The following is a 12,470-nucleotide window of genomic DNA, read 5'->3' on the forward strand; positions in this document are numbered from 1 at the left end:
GAATCCATTTTTTATATCTCTTTTCTGATACATTCTGTGTTGATTTAATAGTTTAACTTTCAGAGGCTCTTGTTATCTATAACTCAGATACCTCAAAGCCTCATCAACCTATTATACAAAAAAGTCATATTAATAATAATAATTTATATTTCCTAGTTCCTGTCCCCGTCCATTAGTGGTAGAGCTCCATCTCCAAAGAGAGCTCCCCTTTACCCACCCAAATACTTCCGAGAATCCCCAGGGTCAGTCTCACATGGGCTGATTAGTATTTCTGCTGTGATGAAGATTCCCCTTCTTTTTCTCTTTCCTCTTCCTATTTGCCTTTATTTATGGTCTTAGCTTGGCCTCTTTCTATCAATAATCAACGTAGCCCAGGCAGCATGACTGAGGAGAAAACCCTGTTTCCTCCATTTCTCTTTTCCAAGTGCATTTTCATCAGCATCTTCCTCTTCAGCCAAAACCCCAGAAAGCTCACATACTTATCAACACATACCCAAGAACTTTCAGTGGGCAGAGAATAGGGTCTCTGGCCCTTTAATCCCAATCCCTGCTTAGATTCAGTCAGGACATTCTGTTGAATTATTTATATTATTTTTAAGTTTTGGGTCCCATGACAATGTAGTTCCTATCTACCTGTAATTTCTTCTCACATAACTTCTCATTCCGTGGTCTATATTTCTAGTAATGGTACCAGGCTCAAAAATCTCAGAGTAGTCTCATGTCCTCTCTTTTGTTTCTCCCAATCAATTGCAGTTACTGCAGATTTTACCTCCATAATCTCTTGTTTTTAATCCCTTCTTTCCCAATTTCACAGCTGCCAGCCAAGGTGGGCCATTAATTCCTCTTGCCTGGATTGCTGGCAAGTCCTCCTAATTTGTCTCTTTTTGCCTCTCCCCTTACCTTCTATCTACACAACAGTTTTCTGATCTAAACAGTTTGACCACTAGACTAAATTTTACAGCTCTAAAAGCCATTGAGTCTATGAAAACCACGTTGAACTGTCCAGATATTTACCTACAATTTATATCACTACAATGTTTCCTTCCGTTTTAGATAAATTTCATGCACTAGGTCAGTTTTTTCCCAGTTCAGGTTGACAACATATTGTTAGAAGCCAAGCTATACTCCTTTTTGAAAACCAAAAGTAAATGTCCTAGATTTCAAATGTAGAATTTACAAAGATGTACACCACTCAAAAGAGCTGCTATAGGACTGTTCTGATCTTAAATAGAAGAAAGTTAAGCCTGAGAAATAGTTGGACTTATCCATAGCCAATTATGGGCAGCTGTCATAGTGTAGAAGCAAAAGTAATATTCATGGCGTACTTCCCCAAACTGTAAGCCCCATGAGAGCAAGATGGTGTCTGCCTTGTATCCTCAGTGCCTAGACATAGGATCTGATACATAGTTTACACGAGATAATTTATTGAATAGATAAATGAATGGATATCTTTCCAAAGTACAGTTTCAATACTTGATAATATTTATAAATGGAAAGCTTCTTGAGAGCAGAGGCAGTATCCTACTTATCTTTCTATACCCAGTAGGACTCTGTGCAGTACTTTGCACAGATGAAACATTCAAAAGGATTGATAGTCTTGATGTTTTTTTAATTTGTAGGTGAATTCATGTATATCATCAAAGGAAGTAATCCTTGCAGCATGGAAATACACAAGAGAATCTGGAAATGGAAGAAGAAGAAGCCATAGAATAAGCTGGAAAGCCTTTAAGGTAAGGACCTCTCAATAAATTCCTTTACAGCCTGGCCAGAAAATTTTAAATGCATAAGGTCACTCAGGGAGAAGAAAACAATCCCTTTCCAAAGGAATTCCCTTAAGAAGGGGAATAATAACAACTTCCAAGCTTTGTCCATACCGTCTTCAGACTTTTCACTGCTCCATTGTTAAACTTTGGAACAGGGGAAAGTAGGTCTTCCTTCTTTCAAAGAGAATAAGATTATTGGTGAAAAGATATTTGCCAAGGCTAGAGTCAGATGACAATGTACTCACTTGCTGATTGCCTTGAGGAAGTTCATACACATTTCAGAGCTCAAATGTCTTATCTCTCAAATGGGATGATAATACCAGCCCTGTCTTACAAAAGTCATTGTTCAGTGAATAAAAGAAGATTATGTCTGTTAAAGTGCTTTTTAAAACATGAAATGTATAAAGAAGAAGTGGCATACACACACATACTGGAGTGTGTGTGTGTGTGTGTGTGTGTGTGTGTGTGTGATGGAATATTACTTAGCCATAAAAATGAAAATTTGCCACTTGGGACAACATAGATAAATCTGGAGGGTATTATGCCTAGTGAAATAAGTCAGAGAAACACAAATATGGTATGTTTTAACTTATATGTATAATCTATAAAATAAAGCAAATGAATGAATATAACAAAATAGAAATAGACTTAGAGCTACAGAAAACAAACTGGTGGTTACCAGTGGGGAAAGGAAAGAGGGGAGGGGCAAGATAGGTTGACTAAGATTAAGAGGTACAAACTACTCAGTATAATAAGTAAGTTACAAGGATATAATGTACAGTACAGGAAATATAGCCAATATTATATAACTTTTTATGGAGTAAAATCTATAAAAATGTTGAATCACTGGGTTATACACCTGCAACATGTAATATTGTGCATCAACTATACTTCAATTGAAAACGAAAACATGAAATCAGATACATATTAGGTATTATTGTTGCTGCTGCTTTAGTTATTGTTTTATATTTGGGGGACTCTGATTTGAATTATGAGGATACTGGAATATCAATAATCAGCTGAATATGTATCCCTAAGGTGTGGCTTCTCAATATAGTTACAAAGAATGGTATAATAATGAAATTCCCTGAACAAATACTCAGTTTGGGACACATTACATCCACATAATTCCAGGTGCAACTTGGAAATCATCTCAAGGGAGCAGAGGTAATTAAAACTATTTTAAGGAAGCAAAAAAATATATTTTTAAAAAAGACCATTGATATTGCACAGAAGGAAAAAAATGGGAAGAGAAATGACTTGCACATCTAGGATACTGGATACTCCCAATTATATTAAATAGAAAAACATTCCAACCTTACACTCCTTTGATTATCCAGAATAAAATAATATGGCACTCTGATTTTATTATTTAAAAAAACTCAACCCCCCTACTCTAAAACTAATCTCCTAGTTCATCTGCTTTCTTTAATCTGCTGTTCTTTATCTCCACTGGTGTTTTCCCTCTGTCCTTTTATGTTTGGTGATTTTACTATTTCACAGATAGCAAGGTTTTATTGTTTTCTGTTTCGTGCTTAAAGTTTTTTTTCACCTTCATGCTGCCTTATCTTTGTACCAGTATTTCCATTTTCTCTTATTATCTGTCTTTTATTTTTTTTAATTTCCACTGCTTTTGATCTGCTCATTACTTCTCTCCATCTCATTTATAGACCATTCTGGTATGTCTGCCTTCTATTGATGTTTCCTCTGTTGTTTTCCCTCATTTCTCTCTTTCCTAATCTTACCCGTCCGTCTTATTATTATTGTTTTAAACATGGGTGAGTGGCCTTAAAATATTGCAGGAACAATTTGTTACTAGGCTAGTGAGGGGGAAAAAAGCCACAGCAAACATTTATTCTAATGAGTATGTTTCTGTGAGTGTGAGGGGCAGATGGTAGACTCAGATCACTAGGTGGCAGTAGTCCAGATCTGATTCTAATCACATGCCTCTGCCCCTCCCCTTTCTTCCTTAATGTTTATGTCCTATATATGGGTTTTCATTCAGACATTTGTTTGGTTCTCTGCAGCATCAACTTTTGAAATCTAGGACATGTCACAGCTCTCAAAAATAACATAACTTAACGCTTAAGAGTTTATGACTGCTGATTTGAGCCTGAACTGGGGATGAAATGGTTTGGTTGATTGGCCTTATTTGCATGGGGGAAAAAAAAGTAAATCTGAAGGACTTAATATATAAATGTGATAGTGCATAAAATTCCAAATACCAATCCAAATATACAGTTTGTGAAGTACAATGTATTATGATATTTCATACAAATATACCTTTCAAGCTCTCCAAATTTTGGTTGTTAGATAATTTGAATAATCCACTTTGTGTTTATTGAATATGTAATCCACACTTGCTATTTTTTGCCTACCTGTACCTTTTCCTTTTGCAACCTGCTCTATTTAATAGCTAAGAGATGTCAGATACATTATGAAACTACTCTGTGCCTTATTTTTCTCAATCAGTAACATGGTAATGTTAATGATACACACGTCATGGAGTTGCTGAAGAGTTTAAATGAGTTAATATGTTTAAAACATTTAGAACAGTAGCTGGCCTATAGTAATTTTTTAATGATAGCTATTATTTGTTCAGGATTTCCTTAGACCATCTATTATTTTTAAGCATTGGATTGAGGGATGGAGATTGAATGAGAACTGTTCCCCTGTAACTTATGAATAAAGATGCAAATAAGTAATCAGATGATTACAATGCAGTATGGTAAATGTGATGGGGAGGAAGAGCACAGAATTCTATAGAAAGAAGATGATCAAGTGACTCAGTGTTGGTATAGGAAGGAGAGGGAAATCCTCCCAGATAAAGTTGTGTGTCGGTTGAAACCGAAGAATGAGGTTTGCCTGGATGAATTGGTGGGGAGAGAAGGTTGAGAAAAATGTTTCTGGGAGAAGAATGAGCATATGCTCTTCCTACAGGTGTGTCTAAGAAGGTAACTAACACTCGCTTTACTCAAAATTTAGGCCACTTTTTCCTAATGCTCCCGTGAATAATTCATTCTGTTTCTCTGTAAAGCAGAGGTGAAGGAGTCATTAGATAGCCTGGCCTACTGAAGTGCGACTGTGAAATAATGAAACACATTTTTAAACAAAATGTGGCATGAATCTTTTCTCAGATAATATGCTGATCTCCTCCCTATAAAATGCTACCAAATTTGAATAAGGAATGCATTCATGAATTTTATTTTCCAGAAGTGGTGACGGGTTTATACTGAGTCATTGATTACTCTGTCCTTCGGGCCAATTGTGTGAATTTGCAAATCCGCTTGATATGGGGTAGGGGAAGGGCACATTCTGGAGCTGGGCACAAAATGAAGCCATTGAACATAAGAGCAATAAAAGTGTGGATTACGATTATTCTTATGTTTTTAATAATCAATTGACCTTAGGTTTTACTCACTGAAATGAGATCCCCAAGAAGGGGAGTTGGTGGGAATGAGTTCCCTATAACTTCTAGTCCCGCAAAGATGTAGTCTTGATTTCCCTAATGGAAAAAACAAACTTCCTGTAGTATGTAAAACCTGAGCTGACCTTGCCCTTTTAAAAAAGCAAACAGCAGAAATACAGAACAACAGAAATGAATTTAACCATCCAGAATTTGAGTCAGAAAATCACCTACATATCCTTGCAGGAAACATATATCTGCAAGGCAGAGAGTTGTGAACACTATGTGTGATGAAATATGTGAGAAAAATCCCATGGGTCTGTGCATGGATGCAAAGTGATTGAACTGAGCACTTAATATAATTGCTTTCTACCATTTAGTCAAGTAGTGATTAAACTGGCAGCCATGCTGTGTGGGCGGGAAAAGGGTCAAGTGTATTCCTAGCCCTGGGTATGTCCTTCCAGTCTTCAACTCTTATCTACGTCTCCCTTTGCATATTAAACAATCAGACTTCAAGATACGAGAATTCCTCTCTCTCTCTCACCCTCAGGATGTAGATAAGGTATTAAAGATAGTCAGGGACCCCAAGTAACTCTTTCTTCATCTAGGCAGTGAAGGGCTTCAGGTAATTGTGAGTGGTTTGAGAGTAATATTCCCCTGTGCCCTTCGTACCAGCAGATATATGGCTCCCGTAAAGCACTGCACATTCTGAAGGTTAGCTATTGGCAATCACTTAAGAATTTTCCATATAAAAAATGTATCAACCAAGGGTCCCAACCTTTAGGACACCCTCTTCTTTCAGTGATCTTAATCCAGTAATTACTCCCACATGTCCTCTTCTTCCTCCTATTTGAATTGTGGAAAACTTTCACCTCTCCTGAGCAATTATTGCCACCTTGTTTTTCAAGAATTTTCTGAAACAGAGAGTGAGTAGCTAGTAATGCTACTCTTTTTTTTTTTTTTTTTTTAAGATTTCCTGATCATACAATGTGAAGTCATGAAGTTACAAGACTCTGGTGCAGTTAGCACAGATGTCTTCTCTCATCTCATAAACCTGATCATAGTATCTGTACTTCAAAAAGAAACTTAACAACTTTCACTATTCCCTTATGATTGTTTTTCTTTTTTGCTTCTGATTTGTTGCAATACCACACACTTTTGCTATTATATCTTATTAAGCTCACAGAGCGTTATGGATTCCACAGTGCCCATGTGCAGCACACATATAATGTATACACAAAATAGTAAATGCATTACTGTTTAATTACATCCATTCTATTTCAAATAAATCCATTCAACTATTCATTGTCTTCTCCCCACGTGGGTTACTGACCTTGAGGTGCATGGGTATGGCTCATTTTTCTATAGGATTCCACTCAGCTTGCCTTTTAACTTTTTTCTTTCTTTTTCTCCAGATTGAATTTTTAGCCTCTGTCCCCCATTATTCTACCTTCCTTGGCTAACTGGGTAGCTTCATCAGTGATCTCTCTTCTTTTTCATCCTCCAGTCCAGTCCCTTAGTATCTAAAAACATTTGGGCATTTTCCCATTCATTGCAACTCAGCACCAAAGCCTCTGAAAACTTGTCCACTTTGGAAAGGCATCACAGGAAACTCCAAACCAGTAGAGTACATTAAAGGAAAGATTTTAAATATATATTGAGTAAGAACATTATGATGTAACTGAAACATTTCTAAAACATCAGATATTGGATTTGGGATGGGATCATTCAAAGATAAATGGCTGAGGGTGATGTGGCAATGCGCATTTACTATGTGTTTGTATATGATGCTGTATATTGGATCCTAAGGGCTAACCCATCTGCACCTAATATGTTGGAGAAGATTTTCCAATAGTGGACAATCCACTGTCTACAACTTACTCCTCTGCCTGGGAAAATCAGTGTCTCTTCTCAAGCAATCTGCTGCCCTTATACTAGAAGTTCCACTCCAAAGGAGGTTTGAACTTAGATGTTTGACCTTTTTGTACCACTCTGGGTTTTCAGAAATGGCACATTTTATCATCATGATTTTTACCTTGATCTCTTTCTTCACATTGTGTAAAAACATAAGGCTTTTAGTATGACTTGACTTGTTGAATAGCAAATATATCATCTTACTAAACTGCAGTTTTTCCTAATCAGAACACAAACTTGCTCTGTAACATCTCTCAGAGACAAGACAAAGACAATGAAAATGGCCACTGACTCCACTGGGCTCTGAAGGAAAGGTGTCTTTGTAATTACTAAGAATTACACTATACTTCCTTAATATTTTTACTATTATCAGGTACATTATAATACTTGAATTTTTATCCCAGATCTTTAGTTAAAAATTGTCTTTAATCCCACACCAGCAGAGTCTATTTCAAGCAGAAACGTGAGGACAGATAGAGTCTTCAAGTGGTCTCTATATTTCCTGGTAGAAAAGATACGCAAGAACCGTGCATCAAATGCAGAGACGGCTTCCAGGAAGTCGCTGTGTTTGAGAGAAGACCTGCACTGGGCAGCTGTTCTGGGATTGAATTCCCAGAGTCATTCCGGTCATCTTCCTCTGTGCCCAGCCTCCTCCTCACCCTCTCAGTCAGCCTCAAGGATTCTAAAACCTGACCAAGCATTTCCAGTCAGAACAAGCTCACCCTTTAGCAATGGGAGGAGAAACTAGCTTTTCTGGGCCCTCACCCTGTGGCATTTGCCTGGCAGCAGAGTTTCCAAGAATAACTTTTTTCTGTGGTTTTCTCAATCCCCACTCCCTAGGGAAACCAGTTAGTATAAACTTTTTCAGTTCTAAGGTTCAAAGCATCAGCAAAATGTTTACCTTGAGTTTTAGCCAGCATCTTATTCCATCCAAATAAATTCCCAAATCTTAACTTACCCAAACCAAAATGCCCACCAGACAGATCAGAAAGTTTCTATTCTGTAGCGTTAATGGGAATAGAAACAATTAAAAAGAGGCTAAGTGACCTCCAGAAAGAGTATTTGGTTGAGTGGCAGATAGGGCAAGTTAAAACAGAAAGCCAGTGTCTCAGCCTCAGATTAAAGTATTATTTTGAGTCACAATTGATGTTACTTGCTAGCGTAAGGGAGTTCTTTGAACACAGTTCTTTGACTAACAGAGAAATTTAAGAAGGAAACAGAGTATCTCTGAAAATTCATTTGTAATGAAAAATGAAAAGGAGGGCAGGGCACTAAGCAAAAAATTCACAGCATCATTCAGCCCCCAACATGTGAATAATCTTTTTGAGGAAATTGTTTTCGCCACTTGAGTCAAAATTAGAATTACAAATGGAACGCTGATGAATGTCTCCATAAACTTGAAGTGCCCATATGTCATATATCTTTTAGTTCCTGATTAACCAGCCTGAGCTTTCACCTGTCTCATTGGCAGGACGAGCACTAGAGAACAGCCCAGCACAGCGGGAAGGAGCAGACTCGGGGCCACATCGGTCCCATGTCCTCCTCACTTATTTGTGTGACGTGGAAAAACAGGAAGAGAAGGTAGTCTTCCCAAGACCACACAACTACAGTCAAGAGGGGACGGTCATGCTTCCATATCTGAGCAGTCAGAGCAAGGGGCCTGATTGATTTAACTTCTGTTCCACCTTTTTGTTGTTGTTTTGGCACGCAGTACAGCTCTGGACAAGTAGCCTCACCAACAGGACGGACAAGGCTGTTGACAAGTGGCTCTATCAGTCTGACAGATAAGGCAGCCCTCCACAGATCCAGGTCCCCAAACGGGTCACGGTGCATAGAATGACCCCTCCTCCAAGGCTGAGCCTTTGACAGGAACGGTGTATTAACTTCCCGTAGCCCCTGTAACAAATTACCACAAACTTGGTGACTTAAAACCACAGAACCTTATTTTCTCGCAGTTCTGAAGTCTGAAATCAGTTTTCATTGAACCAAAGTCACGGGGTCTGTCAGCCGGACCATGCTTTCTCCAGAGGCTTTAAGGGAGAATCCGTTCCTCACTTTTTCCAGCTTCTGGTCACTGCCAGCACTTTGGCTTGTGACCGCTTCTCTCCAATATCTATTTCTGGGATCATATCGCTTGTTTCTCTTCTCTGTGTGTGTGTGTGTGTGTGTGTGTGTGTGCACGCGCGCGCACGCAATTTCCCTCCGGATCCCACCTAGAAGAATACATGTTGATTGTGGCATTTATGCCCACCTGGATGATGCAGAATCAACACAGAAAAGGTGTAACGTCATTATTCACTTTCTCAACGATAGACCTGCCTGCCTGTCCTACTAATTGTAGACACAATATTTATATCCCAGGGAAAATCTACATCTCCCTGCACTTTCATCCTGGGAAAATGAGAAGATTTTTCCAGTGCCTCAAAAATTATTAGTCCATCCAAAGACATCCAAGGTGATTCTCTTAACTTTTCTCTCACTAAAGGGAAGCAAGTAAAAAACAACTTTGTCCGTGCAATGCCAAAATGAATAAATAACTAAGTTCCAATCTGTGCTGTGAGGTGGTGTGAAAATCAGAGAGCAGATTTAAGGAGATGGCTCTTTCTTTCATTCTGATACATTTTAAGGTAATTTCCCTCTTGTTCCCCATTGCAATCTATAAAAAAGTTTAAAAAAAAAAAAGTAAAAGTTTAGTCCTCTACCTCTGTGGTTAATATTCTCTTTCTTCTAGGCTTGTCCATTCAGTTATATTATGGTTGGCATATATGGTTGTTAAGGAGAGGACCCAGAAGGCTGGTATCAGGGCCCTACTCAGCATTTTCCTAGTCACAGACAAGTTATGAAATCTCCTCTCCATACTTGTTTCTGATATGTAAAATAAAAGCATCTGCTTGTTGTCTGTTACGAAGATTAAGTAAATTAATAGTGTTTTGAAAGGTGTCTGACATATACTAAGCACACAATAGACATTAGCTACAACCATCTTCTTGCCCTTCCTTGTCCTTTCCCTGTAGAGACCTCCCATTCATTCATGCCCCCTTGTTCACAGAAGGCTTTGGCACTTGGTTCTCAGATTGCCTTTCTACTTCAAAGGCTGGAGCCCTGACAGGTGACTTTGGCATCCTCAATGGAGGCTCATTTCCAAGCTCTTAATCTTCAGGGTGTATTTACCTTAAAACTAATAAAGCTGAAGCTTCAGGGTCATACCTCATTTGCATACACCCTGTCCAAGGCCTTAGGAGCTACCTTGTCATTTGTGTTTGTAATTTGTATTCTATTTTTCAAAGAAGGTCCTCTCCCAATGGTGCAGGCTCCAGACGCCAAGAGACCTGAATCCATCCCTCCTTTCTAGTGATCTTTCTGCACTTCAGCCACATTCTCCAGTGGTCACTAGTAGCCTAGCCTATGCCTGCACTGAAATCACCTTACCCTGACCACAATACTCTAGTTCTTCCAGCTTTCTCTCTAGAGTTCCTGAAAGATCAGTTTTTTTGACTCCCGTAATCACTTTAATCTCCATAAATTAATAGTCAACTTTTCTTAGAAGTTGCAGAAATTATGTAATTCTATATTTTTTAATCCACAGATAATTTAAAAACTCAATTATTATCATATGTCATACACCCTAAAATATTTCAATCATGATAAATGAGTCCTTATATTAAAGAAACTGGGAAACCTTGCTCTGAAGTTACCGGTTAAATCAAGATACAAACCAAGCACTCATTTTGGCCTGTAGATCAACTTCCAATGTCTCTATTTATATATCAGAAATTTTCCTTGCTGATATATTGGTGTTCAAGTGCTTCTATATCCACAAAAAAATGATGTCACACGATGTCACCTATTACTAAAAGCTTTGCCTCAGAAAGGCAAGAAGATAACTTGTATTTTTATCTATGTTCTTGCCTTAGGCCCAAACCTAATAATTCAGAATCTTAACCCTCAAAAAAATAAATTCAGATGTTAATGAGGGAAATCAAAGGTGACTGATGTTTAATGAGCATCAAAGATTTGTCTGTGTTTCTTTGATTGGTCTAGAGTAACGTAATAATGAGGAGGTAGTATAATGTTAGTCTATCAGACTTCACTCTGTTGAATTTTAATTCTTGACCTGCCAGTCACCAATTGTGAGATCATAGTCGAATTAACCAGCCTTTCCTTGCTTCAGTTTTATCATTTGTAAAGTAAGGATATTACAGTATCTACATAATGGGAATGTTTTAAGGATTAGTAATTTGGAATGTGGAATAGTACCTGACTCATAGGAAACAGTCCATAAGTGTTAGCTGTTTTATTACCATTTCATTTCAATAAGCAGGCCATTTGTCAAGAGTATAGAAATATTTCTAATCACACTAAAATTTTGTGTAAGTTTTTGTTATTTTTATCTAAGATTTTCCTTCAATGTAGATTAGAATTTTCTCCTGAAATAAAAAGTTATATGAGAGTAGGGGGAACCATATGGTCTTGATGTTTAAATTTTAGTAACGTAACTGAAGGAACAGAATTCCTGACTGTCTTTAAAATAGGCATTTGCGCATGAGATATAAGCCAGAAACTCCAAAGACTAAGAGTACGCTCAAGAATGTGGGTCTTGCCCCAGAAGAGTATTTTGGAAGGAGTATTCCCTCATCAAACAAAAGTCATAATAATTTAGATTAAAATATTAATAAAAATTTATACCTTCATGAGCTTACAATCTAGTAAAAGATAAAGATGACTAAACACACCTTTATAACACTCTCAAGTCATGTAATTGAATATATAGGATTTTAGAATATTTAAGCTTAAAGTTTCTCTTAATTACAAATAAGCCATGCTACCCATATTAAACAGTTTGACCACTTGTTTTCATGATTATCTTCATTTTAGACTTTTGTTCACTAATGAATTTATCTTTCTGCCATCACTACCTGAGACCAAGCAAATGTGTTCCCTTCTACTCCCTTGATAAAGTTTTAGTGTCAAAAAAAAAAAAGTTAATATAGTGGTTAATTTTGCTCCTTTAAAGAAATTAAATACAGAAGGATTCAACAGTACTCAATATAAGTATATAACCCAGAGTTCCCCTACACGAGACATAATTAAGCCCATGTGTCCTTCTTACCAAATCAGTGCCCAGGAAGAGAAGAAATCCCAGCAGAGGAGTGGTGTGAATTTAAATCAGATAAATGGCAAATTCTACAACCCAAGATAGGGCTTGCTTTTAATTCAATCAAAGCACAGTGCCTTGCATTTTGACAGCCAAAGCGGAAAGTCAGAGAACTACAGTTAGGTCTTTGAAGGCTGCTGATAAAGTAAAGTGTCTCATCTGAGTCACTCCTCTGTGGTGTGTTGAAAGATTGAGGATGTTTCCCAAGGTGCTAAAGGATGTGGAAGTCATT

General features: G+C 37.6%; 1 long non-coding RNA gene across 1 annotated transcript in view; it reads left to right on the top strand.

Annotated features, from left to right (window-relative positions):
* LOC141579428 (uncharacterized) overlaps positions 1-12,470 on the top strand; it is a 299,492-nt gene that overhangs the window by 13,233 nt on the left and 273,789 nt on the right. Inside the window, exon 2 of the long non-coding RNA XR_012510745.1 lies at positions 1,620-1,730. This is a non-coding gene — a long non-coding RNA (uncharacterized LOC141579428). The remainder of the gene's footprint in view (positions 1-1,619; positions 1,731-12,470) is intronic.

This window comes from Camelus bactrianus, chromosome 12 (assembly GCF_048773025.1).
Source record: "Camelus bactrianus isolate YW-2024 breed Bactrian camel chromosome 12, ASM4877302v1, whole genome shotgun sequence".
Classification (NCBI taxonomy): Eukaryota; Metazoa; Chordata; class Mammalia; order Artiodactyla; family Camelidae; genus Camelus; species Camelus bactrianus.